Source organism: Vulpes vulpes, chromosome 8 (assembly GCF_048418805.1).
Source record: "Vulpes vulpes isolate BD-2025 chromosome 8, VulVul3, whole genome shotgun sequence".
NCBI classification, from domain to species: domain Eukaryota; kingdom Metazoa; phylum Chordata; class Mammalia; order Carnivora; family Canidae; genus Vulpes; species Vulpes vulpes.
The window spans coordinates 67,416,960-67,436,469 of NC_132787.1; the positions used below are offsets into that span (position 1 = coordinate 67,416,960).

Consider the following 19,510-nt stretch of genomic DNA (forward strand, 5'->3'; position numbering starts at 1 on the left):
AGGAAATACTTCCTAACCATTTCTGAGGCCAGCATTACCCTAATGTCAAAACCAGACAAAGACATTACAAGGAAACTATCAGATCATTATGTCTTGTTAACATAAAGATGCAAACATTGTCAAAAAACTATTAACAAATTGAACCCAAAAAAGTATAAAAGGAATTATATGCCATGTGGAATTTCTCCCACATATGCAAGGCTGGTTTAACATTCAAAAGTCAAATAATGTAATCCACCATATCAAAAGACTAAAAATGAAAAATCACATGATCAAAATGATAGATGCAGAAAAAGCTTCAGACAAAATCCAACACTTAATATATAATGAAAATGGTCAATGAACTAGGAATGGAGGAAAACTTCCTCAACTTGATCAAGAGTGACTGTATGTAAAGAAATCTACAGTTGATATCATACTTATCAGTGAGGAGATTTAGAAGCTTTCCCACTAAGATCAGGTGCAAGGTAAGATGTATCTGTCACAATTCCTTTTCAACATCATATTAGAAGACCTTTTTAATGCAATAGGGCAAGAAAAGAAAAAATGTATACGGATTAGAAAGAAATATATAAAAGTATCTTTTCTCACAGATAACATGATCATCTATATGGAAAATCTGAAATTGACAAAAATCTAAATTGACAGAAAAAACCTTCCTGGTCTAAAAAAAAATTATAGAAAGGTTGCAGGATATAATGCTACTATGCAAAAGTCATTTGCTTTCCTATATACTAACAATGAACAAATGGAATCTGAAATTAATGACACAATATCATTTATGTTTGTACCACAAAACCAGAAATACCTAAGTATAAACCTAATGAAATATGTATAAGATCTATATAAGAAAACTATGAAACTCTAATGAACAGAATTAAAGAACTAAATGAATGGAGAGAATAATCTATTTTCTTGTATAGGAAGACTCAATACTGTCAAAATGTTCCTTCTTCCCAACTTGATCTACAGATTTAATGCAGTCCCAATCAAAATCCCAGTAAAATTGTTTTATGGGTATCAACCTACTGATTCTAAAGTTTGTATGGAGAGTCAAAAGATTCATAGTAGCCACCACAATGTTGAAGAAGCAAAACAAAGTTAGAAGACTGAAGCTACTCAACTTCAAGACTTATTACAAAGCTATAGTAATTAAGACAGTGTTGGTATTGGTGAAAGACTAGCCACATAGGTCAAGGGAACAGAATAAGCAGAAGTAGACTATATAGTCAATGAATTTTTGCAAATGAGCAAAAGCAATACAATGGAGCAAAGATAATTTCCTCAACACGTGGTGCTAGAACTAGATATCCAAATGAAAATTAAAAAAGAAATGAATCCAGACAAAAAGTTTATAACTTAATAAAATCTCAATATGAATTATAGACCTAGGGGCAGCCCGGGTGGCTCAGTGGTTTAGCGCCTGCCTTCAGTCCAGGGCATGATCCTGGAGTCCCGGGATCGAGTCCCATGTCAGGCTCCCTACATGGAACCTGCTTCTCCCTCTGCCTGTGTCTCTGCCTCTCTCTCTCTCTCTCTCTCTCTCTCTCTCTCATGAATAAATAAAAATCTTAAAAAAAAGAATTATAGACCTAAAATACAAAATATAAAACTCCTAGAAGATAACACAGAGGTAAACTTAGATATCTTGAATATGGTGATGAGTTTTCAGATATGACACCAGGAGCACAATCCATGAAAGAAAGAAATCAGCTTAGCTGCATTAAATTTTTAAAAATCTCTGCAAAAGATAATATTAAAAAAATTAGAAGACAAGCCATAGACTGGAAGAACATATTTATAGACCATAGATTTGTTAAATGACTATTATCCAAAATATACAAAGAACCCTTAAAACTCAATCATATGGAAACAAACAACCCACATAAAAATAGACCAAAGACCTTAATAGGCATTCATCCAATAAAGTATACATATGGTGGATAAATTTATGAAAAGATGCTCCACATCCTATGTCATCAGGGAAATGCAAATTGAAACAACAGTGACTTGACAGTACAAACCTATTAGAATGGCCTAAATCTGGAAGACTGAAAACACCAAATGCTGATGAGGATGTGGAGCAGTGGGGACTCTCATTCACTGCTGGTGGTACTGCAAAACGGTACAGTCACTTAGGAAGACAGTGGTTTCTTATAAAACTAAACATACTTTCACTATATGATACAGGGATTGCACTCATTGGTATTCACTCAAAGGAGTTGAAAATAAGGATGCTTATAACTGCTTTATTCATAATTGCAAAAACTTGGAAGTAACCGAGGTGTCCTTGGATAAACAAGCTGCGATCAATCCAGGCAATAGCATATTAATCAGTGTTAAAAGGAATGTAGGGCAGCCTAGGTGGCTCAGCGGTTTAGTGCCACCTTCAGCCCAGGGTGTGATCCTGGAGACCCAGGGTCAAGTCCCATATCTGGCTCCCTGCATGGAGCCTGCTTTTCCCTCTGCCTGTGTCTCTGCCTCTCTCTCTCTCTCTCTCTCTCTCTCTCTTTTTCTCTCTCTATCTCTCTCTGTTTCTCATGAATAAAAAAATAACATTTTTTTTTTAAAAAAAGGAGATGTATAAGCCATGAAAAGGTATGTAGGAATCGTAAATGCATATTGCTAAGTGAAAGAAACCCATCTGAAAAGACTACATATTGTAAGACTCCAACTATATGACATTCTGGAAAAGACAAAATTGGAGAAAATAAAAATCCCAGTGATTGCTTGGGAGGGGGGGTGAGGGTTAGGGGATAAGTTGAATAGGTGAAGCACAGAGCATTTTTAGGGCAGTAAAAATACTCTGAATGACATTATAATGCAAATTATTTGTCAATATACGTTTGTTCAAACTCATAGAATGTACAACATCAAGAGTAAACCCTAAGGCAAACTATGTTCTTTGGGACATTACGGTGTGTCATTGTAGTTTCACCCTTGGTGAAGAATGTACTATTCTGGTGAGCAACGTTGACAATGGAGGAGCCTATGCATAGGTGGGGACAAGAAGTATGTGGGAATTCTCTGTACCTCCCTCTCAATTTCGTTGTTCACCTAAAACTTCTCTAAAAAATAAAGTCTTAATAAAAAACTAAAATATATTTAAATTAAAGAAATATTACACATTTCCTTAAAACTCTAAGGTTATCAATATTCACCCAATATTATTATCCAACTAATGAAAAATGAACATAGTCTTCTATCTTATTTTTCTCTTTTAAATATCTGTAAATGTCCCCAGCATAAGGATTGTGCCTTTTCTGTATAGTGGGGAATGCTGTCATCTTCCAAGAAATGGAGATGTTTTAATTTGCATCATTTTCTAATTTAGAAGCATATATAAATGTAGAATACATAGAAATGAGTTTTTCAAGTTTATAAATACATGCATACAGTGAATTACTGATTTAACTAATGCATTAATTTAAAAGTCTCATGTATATCAGGCACTGTGCTTGGTTCTGGGAGTGTGAAGATGGAAGAGACTCAGCCTGTCTGAGGGAGGAACATATAAATATGTAATTAAAGAGTAAGTAATTGTGCCGTGTACTCACAACTCTGCCTAGAGTGGGATGTGAAAAAAAAACCCAGAAGACAGAAAACAACACGCTTTTGTTGAGACATGGAAGAGCACTGGGTGTTTGTCTGCTAGGCAAGTGAGAGGCACACAGAGGGCATAGTTTTGCATAACCCGATATGTGTAGGTGGGCATATGTGTCCTAGGAATATCAAGTTGGTTGTGCATATATACCCTGTGGAGGTATGAAAGGTTTGGGAAATTAGTGTGCATCTGGAAAGTACAGTGGTGGGGGTGTGAGGATCAGTGTGGGCAGCTAAGCAGGGCTGGATGCTGAACAACCTTCTGTGGTAGAAGGTGATAGCAAACGGTTCAAGGACATGTAGGAAAGCAACAGTGGATTGTTGTTTAGAATATTTTCTCTAGAGACCCTTAATTGTATGAAACACACTGAGGGTTCCTGGAGGGAAGGTGGGTGGGAATAACTGGGTGATGAGCATTAAGGAGGCACCGGATGTAATGAGCACAGGGTATCATATGCAACTGATGAATCACTAAAACTCTACCTCTGAAACTAAGAATACACTATATGTTAATAGATAGAATTTAAATAAAAATGTCAAGAAAAAAGAACACTTGTTCTGGGATGAGCGTGGTGGGTTAAATGGAGAGGTGTGAGATGGAGACAGAGAGATAGAGATGATTACAGTAAGGAAATTTTCCAGAACACTCACACAAATAATGTATAAATAAAAATCTTGCATAGCTAATACATTTTTGCATAGGTTCTGAGCATGATTCAGAGTTCTATAAAGATGTGTAATTTTGATGCAGTTTTTCCAAGATTTCCCATCCCTTGTTTTTCCCTTCTGTGTAACTATTTCTCTTCAGAACTGCTTCTGTGTTAGACATTTTGGGGGCTGTAGCTCTAGGAATGTATTTTGGCCTTATTGTCTTGGGAGATCACCACTCAAACCTGAAAGAGTAACAAACTTGCTTCTAAAGATAGAGATGATTTTGCCACCACATAAAGAATGTGATACTTTAAAAAACAAACAAACAAACAAACAAACAAAAACCAGATTTCTTCCAACTCTAAAAAGCCTGTGGTTCTTGATTATTTCAGCAGTGGCTCTCTGTTTGCCTTAAGTCAAAAAACAAGCTAACATGTGAATCCAAGGAGTGAAGCAACTCCAGAGTCATCTGAAATATGCCAGGAGGGTTTAACAAACACAGTAATAAGGCTACACATATCCATGTTCTCAGAGCTACTTTAAGGGAAGTTTGTGGGATGATTATCATTCTGTGAAAACCCAGTACACTACTGCCTGCCGCCTCCTCCTCGAAACACATTTCCCGTGGGTGTATGACAAATCTGGTTGAACAGATAAAGTGCAGTCTTGCTATTACCAGCCTGGTTACATTGTAACTTCAATTACATCACAGGTTAAATTCTATCTTCATAAACATATGGTCAACCCCCCTGTTGTATCATGGCACGTCTCTATTAAATCTTATCTTCCATTGTTGGTATTAAAATGGAATTCCACTGTACTGTATTTAGTTAATCGTATGTACTTCAAATGATTTATAAATTTTTTGCATAAGTAACTCCCAGTTCAAACATTTTCAATCAATGCTTTATGTTTGGAATCTATTGTTAGCTTAGTGTTTAACTACACAATGTGAAAGTGTTAACATTTCTTGTTCAAGGCTTTTGATACTTGATGTCTTAAAAACATGCTGTTCAATAGAGACATTACACTTAATGAGGGGAAACATACTGTTCCTGGAATAGCCTTGACACTGTGCCAAATCATAAAGATGTTATAATACGTAATGATGAATTCTTTGCTCAATAGATTGACTATATTTCCATAGTATAGATTTATTAAAAATAGAATACTCATGATTTCAAGTCATTCTTGAGAAATTCTTGTGCAACTTCATTGATATTTTGACCTAGGTTTTTCCTACTTCAAAAACACATTTAAAAAAATATAAAATTTAAGATGTTACTTAAAGTTGGTGAAGTTGTCAATTGTGGAACAAGATTATTTTTTCTTATAAAAATTTTACCGGGAATCTAAGTACTTTGCTTTTAAAGAATTAATGACATTTCTCTTAAGAGTGATCCAGACCAACTTATTTTTTGTTTCATAGAAGTAGTTCAGACTATTCCTGCTGGTTTTTCATTATAACCATGAATATCACTTAATTTGTTGTCAAGCTATTTTCTCTGATGGAATTTTTCTTCTGTGGCTTTTAGATAAACCCCAAATTACTATTTTCCACTATCACCAACTTCTTTATTAATTTTATTTTCTTCAGCCACAATATAATGCTTATCTTTTTAGATTTCTTTCTTGAGTTTTTCCTCTTTTGTCTTATAGGCAGCAGCTTCATGGCTCTTCAAGCATATTTTTCAGAAACTTGACAACTCTATCTTTGGAGTAGTCATGTGCTTGGTGAAAGAGGTCATTAAAAGTGACATAAGCTGATCACTGTACTGCTGGAAACCCCATATTTGCTTCCTTTGCACAGAGGACAGAGTCCACATTTTTGCCCTTATGCTGTGAACCCTCCCGAGCTCTGGCCCTTTCTAATTCTCACACTCTGCTCTCCCTTTCAGTCTTTTATGTCCCAGCCACACTGGGCTCTAGGCAGTTTCCCAAATATTGTGAGAATATAAACATAATGAGAATTATGTCTTATAAATTTTATCATTGAGATACATTACTGGAATTTGACATTTCAGAGGCAAAATATATGAGAACTAAAATTTTTAATTTGAAAAGTACAGTACCAGCTTACCCTCAAAACAACTGTTTATGCATAAGACTGAGGAGTATTTGGTCCCAAAATGTACTGATGCTCTTTCAGATATTTTGATCTGGATCACAATTTGATGATCTTTTTTAACATTAGGAGAACCTAGCTTTGAGTTTATTGATTAATTTTTTTTAATTCCTGAACACTTAACCCTTTGGCATGACAGCTCCTAGAACTGCCTTCTGATGCTGGTTCTGGTGATGAGTAGGCCAAGGAAATGGTTATGGTAATGGATAGCTGGAATGGAGAAAAACAAAAGTCAGAGACCTGGAAGATGGTTTATAAACAAGGACTTTGAGATCATCAAGAATAATCCCAAAGGTTAGGGTAGAAAAGAATAGTGCTGGCTGCTAAAGGTATTAATGACCTAGGTGGATGGCATCCCAGTGTCTTGACAGAGCAGGGCGTAGGAGAGGCTACTTAAGGGACGTTCACTGGGCATCTATTTGTATGGGTATATTCCTCATGTTTTAATTTTCTGTATTTTATGGGGCTTTAACATTGAGGTGCATTCCAAGTCCTGGAGAGATTGTTTGTCTCCGGGCTAGCTAATTCCTAAGGATAAAGAGCTTGCCTGGGAGCATGCGTTTCATATGTATACCAACCACTTCAAAGCCCATATCCGCATCCTTCTCTTTTAACTCACACCCCAAACCCTTATTTTTCCTCCCGCAAATTATCCCAGGAGCAAGTACCAGACAACTATGAACCACACCTGTAGTTCAGAGCCCACTAAAATGATCCACTCCTAAACTTACTCAAATTTACCTATCCTGCCTCACCCATGCCTTCTCTTGGAAGCCACTGTAAAGACTTTGGGTCATGCTCTCCTCTCATTCTTTTTCTGCTTCCTGGTGCTTCCCATGTGGCCCTGCGATGTGTGACATGTTTCTTCCTCTTGGGAACGTGAGTAATAAAGCTTCTTTCAAAGGCATTAGCCTCTTTATGTCATACTTCAGTCACCTTTATGAACTAAATCCCAGGCACATTTACAACGAGGAGGTACTATATATGTCTAACCACAAAGAATTAGGCAAGAAAATTCAATAAAATGGTCTACTGTGCAGCTATTTATACACAGAAGCATGTTGACTTTGAAAACTGGCTTACTATATAAAAGAAACAAACAAAACAGGTTGTTTAAAACAGTGCACATGCTGGACCCAATTTTAAAGAGAAACCTTCGACATACATGGTATGAGACACAGAAACAAATAGCCTGTTATGAAGTATACACCAAAGAGGTAAGAGTAGAATTTTAGATCATTTATCTCTCTATCTGTATTTTCTAATTCTTTCCCAATTATGGTGGATCATTTTGTATAATTCAAAGTCTAGTTTAAAAGTGGTGTCACTTAACAACGTTTGCCCCTTTTGGGTATTAGAGCCTTGGTTGTAGTGACATAGGAGCCACTGGTTCCAGGTACATACATATTAAACAGTGCAATGTGAGTAAGCCTTCAGCTTTTCCTAGAACCCATTTTTTTAAAAAGATTTACTTATTTCTTTGAGAGAGAGAGAGAGAGAGAGAGCCTGCAAGAGTGGGGAGGGAGGGGGATGGAGAGGATAGTCAGAATCTCAAGCTTACTCCCTGCTGAACACAAAGCCCAATGCATTGGCTCAATTCCATTGACTTTGAGATCTTGAGCTGAGCCAAAACCAAGGGTCAGATGCTTAACTGACTGAGCCACCTGGCGCCCTACCAAAGTTTTTTTTTGTGTTTAGGGGGTGATGGTTGAGTTTGTCTCTAAACTTAGAATTAGGTGCACCTCAGTGGCTCAGTTGGTTAAGCGTGGTTAAGCCTATGCCTTCAGCTGATATCATGATCTCAGGGTCCTGGTTTTGAGCCATGTGTGAGCTCCCTGCTCAGCTGGGAGTCTGCTTCTCCCTCTGCAGGTCCCCCTGCTTGTGTTTTCTCTCTCTCTCTCTCTGTCAAATAAATAAATAATCTTTAAAAAATAAACTGAGAATTATATACATTTTGTTGTACACATCAATAGAAGACAAAGTATGAATTATCTAGTATATTTAGATAAGAGTTTCTACTTCTTCACTGAAAACTGGTTAAAACCCTTCATTGTGTAGGCTGTTTTTCTGGTTGTGTTCTTTTCATCTAGGTTGTAGGATCCTCTTTTGTCCCATGGCAGGTTTTGTTTGGGGTTTTTTTCTGCTGCATTTTATCAGGGCTCTGAGTTTCTCTGGTGTATTTTCTCAGCATTCTCTATCAGCATATTCATTTTGGAGGCTTGCCTTCCTTCCCATATGCTGTGCTCATAATGATGTTTGCCTTATGTGTTAACTCCTAATTTTGCTTTTATCTTTCTGTTCAACCAAATAGCTTTGTTTATCTGGGTGTGTAGTCCTGTGTATATTCTGTCTGCCAGCTACATACTTGCTAGTATCAGTATCCTATATACCCATGAAAGGAATACTTTACACTGTTTGTGTGGGTACACTTGAACTTGGGGTTGAGCCTGAAATGACCTTCTCACGGTTCAGTGTCTTAGAACCCCTGCGTGTCTCCCCGACAGTGGCACCTTATCAATATCTGCTATTATAATTAGGGGGTAACAACATAGCAAATCAATTTCATACATATAATGCAACCATTATAGATATAGTAGAGGAGTTAGTGGCACTTTTTTAATTGAATATTTAGGAGAGCTTTAGGTGTTTTTGTTTTATAAATATGCAAGAAATCCTAATTCTCAACGAACATGAGAGGATTTCGTAAACTGGAATAATAATATTTGTGACATTTGAAGTTTAGAGAATCTTAATGCCTTCCTCTTACTTCCTATTTACTCTGTAAAGTGGGGGGAAAAAAAACAACCCAATTAGCTCAAACAGGAAACATTGAAATGCTATTTGGTTATTTTTTAAACGTCTGAGCTACTTCTTATCCTCCTGGTTTTACTAAAGCAGTACATAGTCTGGTTTTCCAACTAGTTGTTAGTTTTGCAGTCTCTTGATTGAAATAACAATTTTTGGTGAATTATGATTTATAGGAACTGTGGTATATGCCACTGAGTCTAGATTAGTTTTATATCCCTTGAATTGTTTTTTTATGAATGCAATTTTTTGTATTTTAAAACATCTGTAATTTTCATGTTTCAGCTAGCTATATAGTTAAGGTTATATATTTCTTGATTATGAAACAATTACAGTGCTTTCAGATGCATATGTTTTTCTTTCAAGTTTAGATCTCTATACTATAGTGAGGCTAATTTAGCTCCTTTCAATAAAATACTTTAAGGTCTTTTTATTAAAGCAGGAATTAGAATGATTATCATTATTTATAAAAAAAACTGCTTAATATAAAAGGAACTCCAAAGAAATTATAATCACTCTGTAAAATTGAAAGTAGAAAGCACTTAAAAATTCATGAGTATAAAATAAAATATGCTTCAATAAAAATTGTGTGCAGAGCCAATTTGTATTTTAGAACAGAACTTGTAATGTTCTCTTTGCGTTTAAGCAATTTTCCAAAACAGAAAATTCTAATTAAAAAAATAGCCCCAAAGTAATGATAAATATATTTTCTCTGATTAATCAATAAATGTCTAATGAGGGTCAATAGTGTGTTCAGTACTATACTATGCTTGATTTGCCATTCACCTATGGAAATGAATCCTTTGGACTTGTGGTAGGTGCAATGTAAAATCCAATTCACGTGGCCCAGGGTATGGCACACAGTTAAGGGTTATCATAGTGAATACGAGTAGTATTTCTCAACAGGCTCACTATTGGCATTTTGGGTGGGGGTATCCTTTGTTGTATAGAACTTGAACATTGCACAGTATTAAACCCTGGTCCTGTAGGCCTTCACAGTGATCAAGACATCCCAAATGCCCCCCTGGCAAATATTTCTGAGTGTTACAGCCCCTAACTGAGATCTGCTGGTATAGAACAGGGGCTGGCAAACTTTTTCTGTGAAGACCCAGATACTAAATATTTTCAGTTTTGAGGACTATGCAGTCTGTTACAACTACTCAACTCTGCTATTATAGCAGGAAAACAAGCACAGGCAATCAAAAAAAGAGTAGCTGTGTCCAGTAAAACTTTATTTACAAAAGTAGTTCATGGGCAGATTTAGCATGCAGATTATAGTTCGCAATGTAGGGGAAGTCCACGGATTTCTACACAAGTAATACTATTTGAAATTAATCAGTGGTATTTTATCAGTCAAAAATAGTTTGACTGCAAATAATATGAAATCATATCTACTGTTTCTAAAGACAGGATGGTTTCAGTCTTGATTAATTGAAGGTATTACTGTCATAAAAGACCAAAGTACCAGGCAGCCCAGGTGGCTCAGCGGTTTAGTGCTGCCTTCAGCCCAGGGTGTGATGCTGGAGACCCGGGATCAAGTCCCACATCTGGCTCCCTGCATGGAGCCTGCTTCTCCCTCTGCCTGTTTCTTTCTCTGCCTCTCTCTCTCTGTGTCTCTCATGAATAAATAAATAAAATCTTAAAAAAAAAAGACCAAAGTACCTTCCTTCTTTCTACTTGTTATCCTCAGCTGTTTCATTACCTCCTCTTATTGTCACAAATGGATGCAATAATGTCATATGTTATAATAATGTATAGGGGAGAATCACATGTCTGCCTCTTCTCCAGGAAAACCTTTCCCAGAAGTCCCTGGTTGACCTGGAATTACACATAATCTCTATGGAATAATTATAATTCTAATTAATGGGCTGGAGAAAGATCCAGACCTACCACAAACTTGTGAATATGTGATATTTGAATGAATTGAGATTATGTTTAAGAGAAAGAACAGTGGGCTTTGAGGGAGTTAGTGGAGGAAGATGTCTGTGAGCCACAGTATTTTCCACATTAATTATCTTACATTTTAAATGTAATTCTGTCTTCAGTGTTACTTGAGACCATTTGTTTTCCTGTTTCCCATCTAGTCAAAGGAACATTTTGTGCATGTCTGTCTTTGATCAGAGGAGAGGAAGGAGTGTGGACCAAGGTCCATTGATAACAGGTAATTTCTCTCCAGTATTGAAGAGCCAGTATAAAACCATGGTCTCCTGTTGTGAGACCAGTAATACCAGTGTGTGAAAGATGATATTTCTATTTAGTTAACAAAGATTACTTGGTAATCCTTAAAGGACTTCTTACTTAAACAAGCTCCCCAATAATTATATACAGTTAGTATATCATCTGCTTTGTATTATAAGAACTGAAAATAATTTGTTTAAAAGCATTCACATGGAAATGTTTTAATTATTTGTTTTAGTGCTAAAGGGAATACAGAAAACTGTCTGGTTCTTTCAGGCCTGTAAAGGTGCTACCCTATAAATTCAGATGAAGCAGGTGATTTGCCAAGAGAATCATTTGTGTGCTGGAAAGTAAAGATATAACTAGAAACTGTTTTTTCTCACTTCGTGTGCTGTGTTGCCTGCATTACATCATGGCATTCCTGAAGCAAAGTGCCAGCTTTAAAGACCTTATGCTTGTCAGTAAGAGTGGCTCCAATTCAAGTTCTGAATTTTTCTTGGAACTCTTCCCGAATTTTGAGCTCTTTAAGCTGTCAGTATAGGGGTTGAACAAATACCCTTAGATGCACTTATGTTTACTTCAGTGACTAAAAGAATGGCATTGTAACATTTCATGGGTAAATTTGTTCAAGAAACCTTGTTTCATATCTCCTTCTTAACACATCAGCTGGGAATTGGTTGCCTTTTGTATGCCAATCATTTACTTAGTGTTTATTCAAAAATTATTAAATTCAAATCTCCGCCTCAGAGATCTCAACATTCTATTGTGAAAGAAAAGAATGAACAATTAAAATACAATGTGATTTACAGCATACAGGAGGGAGAAGCAAACGTGCTCTGAGAGTAAGTGTGGGTCTGAGCAGGTCAAGAAATGAAACCTGAGTTGAGTCTCAGAGGATAACAGAGTAAATCAAGTTAAGAAAACAGGGAAGGAGCTTTTTTTGCAGATGGAGTGACATGAGCAAAGGCTTAGAGGTGACAGAGAATATGGAACATTTGGAGAATAGCTAGCAGTTCACCAAATCTATGGTTCACAAAGACTAAAGATGGATGCTGAGTAATAAGTCTTTTCTGGAGGACAATAAATATAATTGGAACTTTATCCTTAGGCAATGGGAGTCATCAGAGACTTTTCAACACAGAGTGACGTGATGTAATTTATATTTTGGAAAAAATCACTAAGGTTACAGAATAGAGGAGGGATTAGAGGGGTCGAAGAACTAATATGACAGTCAAGAGGCTGTTTCAATAACTTAAAAAAGAAATGATGAGTGCCTTGATTAAGACAGTGGCAATAGAGGGAAAAGAAGTGGTATTTGTGAAATACTGGAGACAATTATTTTAGACTTGAGCTTTTTGATACAGTAGGTAAGAAAAAGGAAAGAAATTTTAAAAAAATGACTTCTCCATTTCTGACAGGGCTTGATAAGTAGTAGTTCTACTCACTGAGGTAGGACTATAGGAGTTGGACCAACTTGGGGTGGAGGGGAGAGGATGAATTCACTTTGAAGCACTTGGAAACCTAGTAAATGATTGCATATAGGAAGCTGGAACTCAAGCAGGAATCCTGAGCTAGAAAAATAGATTTGGGAGTTTTCAGCATCATGTAAGCCACTGACACAAATGAGGCCACTTAGAGACTGTGTATAGAAAAGGAAGAAATGAAGAACAAGATGCCAAGAGGGTAGAGGAAGACCAGGGGGAGTGGTCCTTGAAGTCAAGGAAGAACAGTAATAATTAATTAACAATTAAATATGCGGAGAGACCCAATAAGGTAAGAATTGAAAAGGGATCACTGGATATTTTAAGGTTATACATTTATTTTTATTTAGATAAGAAATGTCTAATCATTATGTAAGTTGAAATATATATATACACACATATATATATATGATGAAAGCATATATATATACACATACATATATATGTGTATTTATATAATGTATAATTTAAGAATTGCCCTAAATCCCATTGCCCAGCATAACTACTGCTAAAATTTTGATATATAGCTTTCCAGACTTTTTCTATATGCAAATATATTCTCTATATCCAGATATGTCTATATATAACAAAATGAGTTCTTACTATAAAAATATGAAGCACTGCATGAATTTGCTTATCATTCTTGCCCAGAGACCATGATAATCTTTTCCACATCTTTCCAATTTTAGTATATAAGCTGGAGAAGCACATGGTGTCCATTGAATTAAGCAACTAGAAGATCATTTGTAACTTTGCAAGGCTAATTTCAGTGGAATGGTGAGGGCAGTAGCCAGATTGTTGTGGGATGGGGAATGGGTAGGTAGTGAGAAAATGGAAAAAAGCATCATAGACCACCCTTTCCAGAAACCAGGCTGTAAGGGGACAGGAAGTATAGAATGTCAAGAGATAAAGATGGTAGAGAGGGGTTTTTTTGTTTGTTTGATTTCTGGTTTGAGGAGATTTTGTTCTTGAATTTTGCTTGGTTAAGACTTTTCACTGACTTGAAGGAACCAGAAAAGGGGAAAGAATTGAGGATATAAAGGAGAGATTGTGATTTATGGAGTGAAGCCTTAGGAGGCAGGAAAAGATGAGATGTAGGAAAGAGAAAACAAGCCCCATCTTTAATAAGGCAATTGGGAAGGAGGTTAGAGTGGAGAAAGATCTTGAATAGCTTGCAGATGGTTACCTGAAATGATTCTGGTCATCTTAGGATGAAATGGCTTATCCTTACATGTATTCAGTTATTTGCTGAAGACTTTTAGAACATGCATGAACAAAGAACTGCTATTTTGGATCAGATCCATCATCTAAGAGTGGTGCCAAGAGATGCATGTTAGAAAGGTCTAATTTTCTCTGACAAAATGAAAAGTCAGGAATATTCTCCAAGTGTTTTAGTTACCTTATATAATATATTTGGAATTTATTATCCATGTATTTCTTTTTTTAATAAATTTATTTTTTATTGGTGTTCAATTTGCCAACATACAGAATAACACCCACTGCTCATCCCGTCAAGTGCCCAACTCAGTGCCCACCACCCAGTCCCCCCCCACCGCCCCTTCCACCATCCCTAGTTCGTTTCCCAGAGTTAGGAGTCTTTCATGTTCTGTCTCCCTTTCTGATATTTCCCACTCATTTTTTCTCCTTTCCCCTTTATTCCCTTTCACTATTTTTATATTCCCCAAATGAATGAGACCATATAATGTTTGTCCTTCTCCGATTGACTTATTTTACTCAACATAATACCCTCCAGTTCCATCCACGTCAAAGTAAATGGTGGGTATTTGTCATTTCTAATGGCTGAGTAATATTCCATTGTGTACATAGACCACAGCTTCTTTATCCATTCATCTTTCGATGGACACCGAGGCTCCTTCCACAGTTTGGCTATTGTGGACATTGCTGCCATAAACATCGGGGTCCAGGTGTCCCGGCTTTTCATTGCATCTGTATCTTTGGGGTAAATCCCCAGCCGTGCAATTGCTGGGTCGTAGGGCAGATCTATTTTTAATCTTTGAGGAACCTCCACACAGTTTTCCAGAGTGGCTGCACCAGTTCACATTCCCACCTATTATCCATATATTTCTGTAAAACTACACGAAGCCATATATTTTCTTAACTTGTCTGCCCTCTGAGACTTAATTACATACAAAATGAAGTATTTAAATTAGGAAAGTTGAATTGCATATTAGGAAAATAAAACACAGATTTGGAACAAATCTTGGTTAAATTCTATTAACCTTGGCAAAATGACTGAACATCTTGTGGTTTTAGTTCCCTTATCTGTAAAATGGGGATGTGATCATATTGACCTAACCGAAATAAGAAGATTGCATAAAGTGGTACATGTGAGGTACCTGAATAACAACTGCTCAGAGTAGGTGCTCAGCATGTACTGGTGACCTCACACATTGCTCTCTTGCACACATCTTGGCTCTCCCAGTGATCAAGGGCTCCCATTCAGTCTGGCATTAGGATTTGATAATAGGAACATAAAACTATAAGTAATGATAATAAACTTTGGCCAGTGGCCAGGAATTTTCAATGAAATCTTTGTTGATGTGAAATTATGAACTAAATGGGAGGAATTACTACTTTGAAATGTACAGACAACAGAAACTCACATACATTTCCTAAATGCCATTGGACATTTTATTTTTGTATTTACAAAAGCATATCACCTGAAGTAATTTTTGGCTAATAAGTACATAGTTATGCTTGTGACCAGAAGGAAATATTTACTGTATGTGTTTTTCACATATGATTTTCTTTATCAATAGGTATGACATGGTGATTTATCAGGAGGCATATGTGCTGAGTAACATAGATGCACAGATATCAATCCTTGCTATAAAATAATTCTAAGCAAATATAATGTCTATATGTGTTATGACTTTTCAAGACTGACAGTTCAGTAGAAAGGGGCAAGGATAACAATGCAGAGGAATTACCTCGCATTTACTGTAGTTCCCACCAGATGCACATCAGTATCCATATACATTAGACCTGGTGAATAAGCCACTCTCAGGAGGTAGGGATAGAAAGCTTCAGTCATCTCTCTCTGAGTTTCTGCAACTTAACTCCTTATTAATTCAGCACACATGCAGATTTAACTTTGACTTTCAAAATAAAATATAGTAACTCACTAGAGCTTGCTTAAAAAATACATGTCCATAGGTACTAATTAAGTATTCTTATAATCACTTAACAATTTAAAATGTCTCTTACCTAAATATCTGCATTTATTTTTTTAATATTGTATCTTAATATTATGATTACTTCGTTCTCTTGACTCTGTCCTTGAGTTGCTGGAATGCTTTTTCATAATCTGGCTCATTTTTGTTTTGAGCACTTTTCTAGCAGCAAATTAAAAGGATATTGATTATTTCCCCATTTTTTCTGTTGCACTAACTACTCAATATGAATAGTTTCTGTTTTTACAATCTGATGAGGCCGAGCAATTCTCACCTCACCAATGAGCATTAAGCAAGCTTGAAACACCTTGATGTTTCCCATAGCACTTGTCTGGGCCTTGTATACTCTGGATGCTTAGTACACATGCACTGAGTGAATGGATGGATGATCAAAGATTGAAGGAAGGAGGAGCTAGAGCATGTGGAATTTGACTTCTTTCCTAGAATATTGAAGGCATTCTGAGGGAGGAAAAAACACTTTTTGTTTAGTTTTTCAGGTAAGTGGCATCTAAAGCAATGTGTTCTCCGTTGAATAACCCTGCATAAGAGCATTAGTACTGTATTTTAGCTATAGTTATCTTTTGTGTGTATGATTGTGAGACTTGAAGTTGGCAAAGAATCAAGTCTGTGAATCCTCTTAACATTTTTACTAAATACCCAACACTGTGCTAATCATTGTGAAAGGGTCAGAGTTCCCGTTCCTGAGTATATTAGAGAGGACAAAACTTATATAAAGCAGATAGAGAACAACACAAGGTAATTCATGTTCATGCAATGAACCGCCGGGACACCTGCACCCCGATGTTTATAGCAGCAATGTCCACAATATCCAAACTGTGGAAGGAGCCTTGGTGTCCATCGAAAGATGAATGGATAAAGAAGATGTGGTTTATGTATACAGTGGAATATTACTCAGCCATTAGAAATGACAAATACCCACCATTTGCTTCAACGTGGATGGAACTGGAGGGTATTATGCTGAGTGAAGTAAGTCAATCGGAGAAGGACAAACACTATATGGGTCTCATTCATTTGGGGAATATAAATAATAATGAAAGGGAATATAAGGGAAGGGAGAAGAAATGTGTGGGAAATATCAGAAAGGGAGACAGAACATAAAGACTCCTAACTCTGGGAAACAAACTAGGGATGGTGGAAGGGGAGGAGGGCGGAGGGTGGGGGTGAATGGGTGACAGGCACTGAGGGGGGCACTTGACGGGATGAGCAGTGGGTGTTATTCTGTATGTTGGCAAATTGAACACCAATAAAAATAAATTTATTTTTAAAAAGTAATTCATGTTCAAACTAAATATTGTATAGTAGTCATTCTAATTAGATGGAATACAATGGAATTCAGAGAAAGGCAAAGTCATTAGAGCCTTAGGGACAAAAGGCAATTTGAGTGAGTGAAGAGAAAGAAGACTTAAAAGATACTTTGGTCCAATCTGTAGAGCTTATAGAGTCCTTTGCAAAAAATTCAAGTGAAACTTGGCAGTGAGTGAAATATCAAAGCAGACCTCACTAGTTTAATGAAGGAAGCCCCAAGATTTTTCAAAGAATTTTTTTTTTTAAAGATGTATTTATTTATTCATGATAGACATAGAGACAGAGAGAGAGGCAGAGACACAGGAGGAGGGAGAAGCAGGCTCCATGCCGGGAGCCCGACGCGGGACTCGATCCCGGGACTCCAGGATCGCGCCCTGGGCCAAAGGCAGGCGCTAAACCGCTGAGCCACCCAGGGATTCCCCAGCCCCAAGATTTTTCTAAACAAAAATGACACCCAGTTTTAAAACATAATAACTAAAAACTAGTGATACAGTTAAAATAATCACATGTATTTTTAAATATGTAAATTAAAAGAATCCTGACTATGAATTATGTTTTCTAAACAATACCAAAATGTTGCTTGTTTTAAGTTGCTAGTAAGCACTGAGCAAAGAATATCTCTAAAATTATGTCTAAGAGATATTTTTAAATCTATTTCTAAGAAAAGGATTCCACTATTGAAAAGATTAAAAAATAATAAAAATTTGAAAAAAGGAAAAAAGATAATTATCTGAATCTTATTTTATATGTACGTATTAATCAAACATTTTTGAAGGACATAGACCTGACACCTTATTATATTCTATAGATGATAGAAGAGAAGTAAGGGGCATCTGGGTGGCACAGTCGGTTAAGTCAAACTTTTGGTTTCGGCTCAAGTCATAACCTCCGAGTCCTGGGATTCCGCTGGGACTGCTCAGTGTGGAGTCCACTTGAGATGAGCTCTCCCCCTTCCTTTCCTCCCTGCCCTACTTGTGCTGTCTCTCTCAAAAAATAAATGAATTAATTAAAAAACGAAAGCAGTAAAAAACTTGATTTGTTCCCTCATGAATTTATAACCAAGTTGGTTATGTAAAACTAATGTCCATTTCTTTCTCTCCTTTTTAAAGATTTTTGTTTATTTATTCATGAGAGAGAGAGAGGTGGAGACATAGGCAAGGGAAAAGCAGGCTCCCTGGAAAACCATGATCCTGCCCTGAACCGAATGCAGACGCTCAACCACTGAGCCACCCAGGCATCCCAACTACGGTCCATTTCTTAATAATGAGCCACTTTAAAAATATAATAATAAGCTCCTCTGTTACTGACTATAAACCCAGTAGCAGTTTAAGGGTTTGAGAAAAGATGATATGGGAAGATGTCAATATTTGAATGTGGGTTGATGAGAAAGAGGGTGTTCCAAGGTGGGGGCTTTGGAAAGTGGCATGATCCATGGGTTATAATGTGGTCCAAACCTGATGGAAACAGATTTTTCATAAAGAAATAAGATCCAATAGACTGTGGTCAGAAAGTGGAGTGCCAAGCCATGCTGCAAAGAGGACTTAACAATATTTTGTGGAAGAGAATTAAGCAATCATTTTGGTCTTTTAGAAAAGAAATGAATCAGAAGATCAGTTTGGGCTGAATTATATTAGAGAGTGAGGATAAAAAGAGCAGTTTGGTGGCTATTTTCCTGTAATCTGAATATGAAATGTGAGATTCCGGTGAAGATAAGAGTTATATAACCATTGCATATGGAATTCTAATTAATAGGAGGCTAGAAAGACATAGAATAAATTAACTGCCAGAGAAGCTGTGTTCCTATTAAATAATTTGAAGTCACTTTTAGACTATATAAAGATACTTCCTCAAAATATCTTATCTAAAATATTAATAGTCTTACTTTCAGTGTTTGGAATCTACTTCCCGAATCTGATTTGCAGTGTTGCTGGATGATAGCAGATAGGTAGAAAAATATTTCCCTTTGGTCAAGTATATTTTGTTTAGAAAAACTTGGGTCCTTGTTGGGACTTTGGAAATCTAACAGAGCATACAGAGTAAGCACTACCTACCTGCATATCACATATTTTTACGCCCAAATGGGAAACAAGCCATAATTTAGAAGTAGATTGAGTTTCTTTATGCTACAAAATGAATTTAAATGATGA

General features: G+C 36.5%; 1 protein-coding gene and 1 non-coding gene across 7 annotated transcripts in view; one reads left to right on the forward strand and one right to left on the reverse strand.

Moving 5' to 3' along the window:
• CTNNA2 (catenin alpha 2) overlaps nucleotides 1–19,510 on the forward strand; it is a 1,081,323-nt gene that overhangs the window by 115,249 nt on the left and 946,564 nt on the right. The gene's annotated exons all lie outside the window — the stretch shown is intronic.
• Nucleotides 13,450–13,552, reverse strand: LOC112916909 (U6 spliceosomal RNA). The gene has a single exon (XR_003234369.1). It is a non-coding gene; the product is annotated as a U6 spliceosomal RNA (small nuclear RNA).